Source organism: Paramormyrops kingsleyae, chromosome 3, assembly GCF_048594095.1.
Source record: "Paramormyrops kingsleyae isolate MSU_618 chromosome 3, PKINGS_0.4, whole genome shotgun sequence".
Taxonomy (NCBI): Eukaryota; Metazoa; Chordata; class Actinopteri; order Osteoglossiformes; family Mormyridae; genus Paramormyrops; species Paramormyrops kingsleyae.
In genome coordinates this window covers 20,118,924-20,128,148 of record NC_132799.1, presented here as the reverse complement: position 1 = coordinate 20,128,148, position 9,225 = coordinate 20,118,924, and positions in this window count along the sequence as shown.

Sequence of the window (9,225 nt, the reverse complement as noted above, 5' to 3'; positions counted from 1 at the left end):
AAGTGATTAGTTGTCAATGTTGATACGACATAGCACCCAGTGCACAACAACAAAATGTGTCCTCTACATTTAAACCATATTTCACATTGTGACATAATAGGGGGTAGCTAATTCAGCACCCAGGAAGCAGTACCTTGCCCAGGGAACCTCAGTGGTACTTATTGGTCAGGGATTCAAACCAGCAATCTTTTGATTAAAAGTGCACATCCCTAACCATTAGGCCACCACTGGAGATAAAGGATGTGCAGTTTCTCAAGTCACAAAGTGAGATCTGTTAACTTTTCTTGTTAGCTGAAATGTTTACACGTGACAACCAATTTAAGATGTTCTCATGTGTTTTTAATGAGCTAGTCATGTAAATGCTATTAGATCAGGTTATTAAGAACACATGTAAACACTGTAATCAGGTTATCACATGTAAACGCAATTATAGGTTGTGTCCTAATTCAGGGGCTGCTTCCTTTGAATGATCCAGACCATATTTAAAGATGCCTTCGAAATGGGACAGATTTTTTGTACTACTGTAGCACATACATTTCAAATGCAGCCTTATAAGGACGCAGGCCATAAATTTGGACACAGCCATAGTCTGCTAAAAGAAAAAACACTCATGTAGTTCATGACTTAGGAAACTGCATGTCCCTCATCTCCACTGTATGGTCCATAGGGCTAAGCAAAAAAACAATATCTAAGTATTTTTAGGCAGATTAGTAATACACAATATTTATATGAAGCACAGAAATTGTTCAGATTTAAATCTAAACCACACAAACTGTTTTATTAAAACAATATGTTTTTGTATTATTTTGTCTTACTGATGTTGTAATGTATCACACCCATGTAAAGCGCCTTGGGGTGACTCTGTTGTGAAAGGTGCTATATAATAGTAAATTGAATTGAATTGTGCAATGATTCATCAACTTCCTGCCCGCCACGTCTGCCTGACCCTCCTGTCTTTTCCATCACGTAGCCCTATTGGGCAACACCTGATCCTTGTTGCCTTTTATTAGTCTGTGTGTGTACCTGTTTGTTCCCGTCATTGAAGTCAAACCTTCTCATTGCGTGTGCTCTCTCGCGTTCCAGTCCTCCCGTTTTGGTCCCTTTTGATCCAGGTTATTTTCAATCTTTGTTCCACTGAGTTCAATAAAACCCCTTTTTGTTTCACCCCAACACCTGCACTCGAGTCATTCATCCCCAACATCACAACAGAATGACCAGACTCTTAAACAACCCCTGCAGCCTGTGCTTCCGCTCTGGCTTTCAAGTGCCTTGGATTCAACGGTCGATGGGGTTGCCAGCACCATGGGAGGTCCCTCATCTTCAAGCGGAGGACTTCCTTTCCCTCCTGGAAACCACCCTGGAGCTGAGGACTAATCCTGCGGTTTGGAGGATCCCCAATGCCGAAGCACTCTTCTGGTCTGTGTAGAGAATGTTTGAGAGAGTCACGCCAGGAGCGGATCCCAAAAGGCAGTTCGGGGAATAATCAACTGCGAGACTACTCAGTCTGCCGCCTTTTCGCTTCCTGAAGCAAGTCAGCCCGCTGCTTCTCCTAAACATAGAGGTGCTTTGCTCACTGCACCTCAGTCTGCTGTCTCTCTCTGCTACATGAGGCCACTCAGCATGCTGGCTCTCCATTGCGTGGAGCCGCTTTGCATGCCTACTCTCAACTGTGTGAAGCCACTCAGCTCTCCACAGATTCACCCGTTGGTTCGCTTGCCACTATTTGCTTGCTGGCTCATCAAAGGCAGCCGCTGATTTGCCTGCTGGCTCCCCAAGGCTAGCTGCAGCTCTGCCTGTCCACAGCGCCCAGTCCAGGAGAGGCCACCACCATACCTCCCAGCACCTGACCCAGGTGAGGCCATCTTTGCTTCGCTTGATCTTCCAAAGTCCAGCCCAGGAGGGGCCACTACTTGTCTCGAGCTGCTAGAGTCCCGTTCTACTTGTCATTGTCCTTGCCATGTCCTCAAGGTCCATCTACACCTCTGCTGCATCCTCAGACCCTGTGCTTGCCCCTGCTGTACCTCCATTTAAGCCTCTGTTGCACCCCGCAGAGGCCATATGTCAGGCTCCTGGCCCAGAGAGGGCTGCTAAACCCACACGCCGGGCTTCTGGCTCTCCACCTGAGTCCCAGGCTACCGGCCCAGAAAGGCCACATCGGTGGCAGCTATGCCACAAGAACCTGATCCAGGTGTCCCAGCTTCACCCTGCTAGCCTCTATGCATCCTGGTTAAGCCTTGCTCACCTCCAGGTATCTCAGCCTTGCCCCACTTGCCTCTAGATGTCTTGGCCTCAGCCTGTTCACCTCCACGTGACTCACCCATGCATTTCTTGATGTCCTGCCAATGCCCAACCTCATCCTCAGTCATCGCCCAGGCACCCACCTTGTCTCCTGTCGTCTCTCTCGTGCCCGCTTCACAGCCTCCTGCTTGCTGCCGGCTGCCACCAGGCTGAAGTCCAACTCCCCAACCACCGCCCGGTCAATGCCTGACTACCTGACTGCTGCCAGACAGACACCTAACTCCCCGACAACTGCCTGACCAGGTTGGGCTGACCCAGATGATGCTCAGCTGGAGGACTTGGAGTGGGACCCTCTGGGCCTTGCCCTAAGTCCCGCTCTGTGGGCCCCCACCTTAGACCAACCTGGTCCTAAGTCCTGGTGCAATAAATGGTGCAAGATGGGGCCAGTGAATGGGCCCACTGGCATCCCAAGGCCATTGCACAGCTCCCCAGGGTCGGGAAGACTTCCTGGAGGCCCCCTGTTTTTGTTCATTGAGCCTCAGTCCCTGTCTTGCCCTGTTCTGCCTTTTTTCTGGTTTGTGTCCTCAGTGGCTTCCTCTTCTGTTTCCACTGCTGTCTTCTCTCTGCCTCTTTTGCTCCCTGGTCTACATTAAGGTCTGATGTTTTTTCCTGATGCCTGATCCTGTCCTAAGTCTCGTCTGTTTCGTCTGAGTGGCTCTGTCCGTTGGTCTCTTCTGTTGTCCCGTTGGTCCCTGGTCCAATTCCTACTTGTTTGGTGCCCCTTGTCATGTTGTTTGTGCTCATTTGATATTAGTTGTAAATACTAGGATAATGTGTAATGTCACTACCACACCTCTCATGTTGCATATGACCAGGAAGAAATACTATAGGTCTCTATTAAAAATCTTTAATAGAGCCCTAGTTTAATGCATGATACAATTATATCAATATAAACAGTATTGTGCCATCCACTGTCTCATTAAGAAAATATATTGATATATATTTTGATATACCACCCAACCCTAATGGTTCATCTAGAGTCCCTTGGAAACTTCTGTTGTGTTGTGAGCTGATTTGCCGTGTTTTTTTTTTTTTGCATGTGTGTATTGGAATTTCTGTAAAAGTCTTTTCTGAGTTTGCAGCATGTTATCATATGATGGTGGATGTAGAAAACTCCATCTCAAGTGACCTGTCTTGTGATTAGCCATGATTGTTCTGCGTTAGATTTATGTTGTTTTATTCTTTCTGAGTATCCTGGATGCTTTTCCTTTTTTTCTGAACCTGAATTCTCAACCCGAATTTTCTGTACCTGAATCCACATTTTCAAGAGCTGAATTTTACACCCTGTACTTGAATTTGTATTACTACACAAGCAACATAAATTCAAGTTTGGGTAATGAATTCAAGTTCTGTGTTTCTAACTTCAGGTAAAGGTATTCAAGTTTGGGTTCTGGTATTGAATAAAATTCAAGTTCAGGTCAACACATTCAAATCCGACTAAATAAATGCAAATTCAGGTTGTAGTTAGTCTGATTTGAAACTTTACATAAGGAGGTGATAGCATCATAGCACCATAAAAAGGTTACAGCACTATGGAAGTTACTGCATTATAAAGAGGTTATTTTCAGCTTTCAAACCCATCCCAGCCAGAGCACAGAACAAAACTTATTTCACTTTCAGATTTTCATATGTTCCTGGAGGTGCTTGTGGATGACCAGGGAGTGAAAAGGGGTCTTCTTTCTCACATGGGGAGCCAGGCAGCCATCAAATCCATCTCACACCTAATCACCCATATACTTCAGCTGGCACTGCACCCTCGCAGACGAGTGGCTCCCTCCCTGCCTTGCTCTCCGCATGCCAATGTTACACACATCTCCTTGGTAACTCTCGATGACGATTTTTCCCTGAGGTGTTCAGGTATCAATTTAAGGTGCTACCATTTATTGGCCAACCTGAAATACACTACAGAGGTGATTAAGGTTAAAGTCACAGCTCTTCAGATACTTCAGCATGAGATCACTGCAGGAAAAGGGTCAGTCCCTTTACTGCTACTCCTCCTGCTATCTCGATAGGGGCTGTTTCTGTAGCTCCCCTTAGCAAACTGACTGGGTATCTTGGTTAATGGCATACATCCTCTCTTCAAATGGTCTCTTATTACAGCTTTCACTGTTCCGCATGAACCAGCTGTCAGTTATTTAATTAAGCCTGCAGCTCTTTCTCCTTGCTCACTATACCTCTTCACCAGCCATTTGCCTGCTTACAATTTAAGTTAACCCCAAGATCTTACAAACAGAGCTGTTATACCATGTTGCAAATACAGAGTAGCCAGATTAGTGCACAAAATCACATTTTATTTTCCCTGATCACATGTACAGTTAGGCAGGGCCGTGCACAGACCTTTTGAGGGGCATGTGCTGAAACTGAAAAAAGGGCACCCCCCCAACTACTACAAACATTCATAACGTACTGTTCCACCTTGTTTGTACGTCTTGTTTTAAGCGTTTTTGAGGCATTTGCAGTTCAATATGAATATCTTCAAAACAAGTACAGTGGTACCTCAGAACTCAATCCATTCAGAACTCGGGTTCAAATCCTAAAGAGTTCGAGTTCTGATCGAATTTTCCCAATAAGATATAATGGAAAACCAATTAACTGGTTCCCGGCCCCAAAAAAATACACCTAAATATGTTTTTATTTTAGCATTTAAACACAGAATGAACAGGATAAAACAAGAAGACCATTTTTTTCTTAATGGCTTCCAAAACGATAAAGAATGTACCGCAATACTACCCCTGTCCTGCCCTGATTGTCCGCTCCTTCCGTGTGCCACGCCCCCTCGTTAACCTTGTGTGGAATCCCTGTGTGATCAGCTGTTTCTGGTTGTTGTCATTAATCCGCTGTATTTAGTCCACGTTTCAGTTTGTTTCCCCAGTCCGGTCATTGTACTGTCATTGTGTTGTTCTGCCTAGCTGTGTTCAATTAAACCCCGTGTTTCCCGATTACTAGAGTCCTGTCCCTGCTTCCCCGGGCCCGATGTTCTGTCAAGTTGAGCTACTTTGTCGAGTTAGGCTACCGTAGTGCTAATCGATAGCCCTAACCCTAACTCTTACCCTAACCCTAACCCCCTAAAAACCCTTACCTTTACCCTAACCATAACCCCTAAAGCCTAATCCTAATCCCAAAACGGTGGAACTGCACAGGCGCAACACACATTGAGGCAATAGCACGTCTTGATAGGTAGCTCAACTCGTCAGAACACCGACTCAGCAGATCGTGACAACCCCAAGTCATGCCCCAACATTGCGCCAACACTAGACTATGCCATGCGGTCCATTGTTTATTTTAATTCTTATTTAATATTTTATTTAAAATATTCGTTAATTTGTTTGTAAATTAAAAACTTTTAGGTTGTAACATTATGGGCAATTTGGTAACTCCATTTGGGGCAAACATGAATATCAGGTGGAAACTGCACGACGACATGAAGAAAACATGCAAACTTCACAGATCTGGAGCTACGGCATGCATAAGTGTAGATTTAGGGGGAGAAAAGGACACGTCCCCCCAGTGTTGAGATGGGGGCAGGGACTATCCTCCTCAGTAATACAATTCTTGGTTTACAGAACAATAAAACATGATGAATGTAACTCATCACATATTTTAAAGCTTTTTTTGGACAGTTTTCAACTGGAGAACCCCTACCCTTCGTTAAAATGGACCGCCCTAAGCCCTAAGCCCTAAGCCCTTAGCCCTCAGAATCTCCACATGCATTTGCAGATCTACCGCGGCAGAAGTGTAGCAAAAATCATGTGTAAAAAGACAGTCAATTGAGAGGACCACCTGAGTTGTAACTAATGACTTTTGGTTTATACAGCTCTTGGAGCAAAACACTTTTTAGCCATTAATACTGTAGCGCCGGGCGGACCAAAGCGTCACGAGACCAGAAGGTGGTCAGACACCAAACTGTAAGGTGCACACACGGTGGGAGATTTATACAAGCTAAGAACACATGAGGATCGGACAGGGTACACCTAAGACACGGGCAACAATAGGGAAATGCATCCATAAAGAACATGGGCTATTTACAATTACAAACAGGGGCTATTTATCCCTGCAAGCATGCTGGGATATGCTGATCGCTGCCGGTGCTACACTGCCCCCGCCCCCAAAGGCCGACCGTCCTGTTGACCACCAGCCCCAGTTCCCACCTCAGTTCTGAAGCAAATCCCAGGGGTCCAACGGCAGCCGCTGGTGCCTCCGATGAAAGGGGACGCCATTATTTAAAAATGGGCCAGATTTAGTTTTATTAAAACCCTCATCGGTTTCGTTTCGTTCCTAACTAACATCTCTTCATGTTTTACTTTCTGAGCTGAGCTGTTTTGCTGTCAGAAAGAAAAAACCCAAAGGCACTTTTTGCTCTTGCTCCTCCTTTATACTTTGATTCTGTTACACATTTGAACCAACTCCCCACCTGGGATTTGTTGTGCTTTGTGCCCCTGTTGCATGCCACGGCATCTCCCAGGGGAGGCGCAACACACACATTGAGGCAAGCTATTTCCTTGGCTGAAAGCGATTTGGCTTGCAGAGCAAACACACCACTATAATAGGAATCTGCAGTAGATCATGCACCACTGCCTTATACTGTAAAGGTGAGATGGCACGCCATTCCGATTGGTTCACCTGTTACGCCCAAACACGGCTCTTAATAATTCAGTTTGAACCACCTTTTCCCGCCATACGCTAGCTCGCTCCATTAGCGATATGGATTTTCCTCGCTTGGGGGGGGGGGGGGGGGGGCTGGGGGGGGGGGGGGGGGCTGGGGGCGGGGGTTACCCCGCCTGGCCGGACCGGCTCTCCATCCGGAGAATACAGTCAACAAATTTGCATGTCAGGGAAGCACTAAGCAGAGTAACCTTATGTGCTCTGGTGTGTTAAGAAAACACATGAAGAGCCAGAAAAGTGCAAAAGGCCGCCATGACAGGGTGAGAATCAGTGCCCTTCTGCAGTGTCTATGGTACAAGAAGGCAAGCAGTCTGAAATGTGCAAAAAACCAAGGCAGTGGGAAAGAGGATGTGAGTACACAGGCGGTGTCCAAACCTGTAGAATCTGATCTCCTGCCGGTACAATGAGGAGGAAAATCACACAGGGAAAAGGAAAAAAGCACCATTTCCTGAGCCGAAAATAAGAGCTACACAGGGTGTATTTTGGGGCCGGTGACTGTCGGACAGAGTTTGCGAAACCTCAGGTGGGAGGTGATGCTGGTTTTCACAGACACTACATACGGTCCATGTGGTACTCTGATGCAGAACACAGTGAAAGCAAGGTTAATGTCAGGAAGAAACAAGCAGTGTTTCCTGAACAAAACTTCAGGCATTAATAAGCTAGGATGAGGACCCCCAGAGTAGAGACCTGCACTCCCGCGGGACCCAACGCACCGAGTGCGGCGCGGGACAAGATTTGATGGGTGAATGCGGGTGCGGGCGGTAAGGTCCTCATGTAGGCCTATGTGTGGGTTGCGGGAGAATAGAATTAATCGCGGGACTCCCGCAAAATGTAATTATCTTAAAATTAATTTATTAAAAACAAATACTCATTTATCTACTGCACAAAAGGAACAAGAACGACTAAATTAAAATAATAACAATGTACAGGCGAATCGTCTACAGAAACTACAATTGCCGCGCGCTGAGTGCTGGGGGACGTAAGCGGACACCCCAAGAAGGAATCAGCCTGGTGCTTGGATGGGATGGCGTGTTCTGAAAAGCTCCTCGTTCGATTCCATGTTCATCATTCCATTTAATTAAACTAAAATAAAATGAAACATTTTTGTTTATTTTCCCTCAAAAGGGAAGCAAGTGAAACAAATAACAGAGTAGCGGGAAGAAGCGGTAAAAATAAAACTACTTATATGTTTACCTGCGGGATTTTGCGGGCGGGAGCGGAACAAAACTTGAATACTGCGGGCGGGAGCGGGAAAAAATAATATATATTTTTTGCGGGAGTGGGACAGAATCTTGCGGGAGCGGGCAGGAGCGGGACTGAAAAATTCGTCCCGCACAGGTCTCTACCCCAGAGTGTACCTCCTAATGGGTTCCACAGATGAATCAGCTGCACATCCTAAAGACCTGCCCGACTGCCAGTCTAATGTGCAGTTAAGGTACAGCAGTAACGACTCAGAAAGCTTTCAGGCTGGACACAGAACCGTGTCACAGCAGAATGGGAGTGAATGAGCTTGATTGTGTTGTCCTGCTGGGTGACAGAAGATTCTTTCAACCCCTGGGACAAAAAGCATGGATTTCCATAACATTAAAATAATATGTTTCGTTTAAGTAATGGTGCCGCCAACAAAATGGTTTCATCTTAGGGTCGAACCTTCTCATTACCCCCCCCCGCAGTGCTCCAGACCACTCAGCCCCTTATTTGGCATATGTGGGACTGTGCTGTAGCTAGGAAACTTGTGGGTCTGATTGATTTCAGTTTGTGATCAGACAGCAGAATGCTGTTTCATCAAAGCCGGATATCTACTGCTCACCAAAGGTAATCATGGAAACCTTACTGAAGGCAGGAGCACTGCAGTGTACTGCATAGTAAAGTGGCCACTACGCCATGCCTCAAGACAACATCAGTTCTTTAACAGACTTGCTTGCAGGATCAATGTCATAGCTCATCTTGATTTAATAATGCAACAATATCAGAAAGAACAGATTTTTTAATATAAATATACAACCCCAAATCAGAAAAAGTTGGGACGGTATGTTAAATTAAAATCAAACTGAAAACAGTACTTTGTTAAATTATCTTTGACCTGTATTACGTTGAAAACAATACAACAGTACATTATTTAATGTGTTCCTCATGAATTTTATTGTTTTTCTCAATATAAACACGTATTCCAATTTTGGTTCACATTTCAAAAAAAAAGTTGTAACAGTAAAGCATTTACCACTTTGTAATGTTTCCTTTTCACAACACTTAAAAGACGTTTAG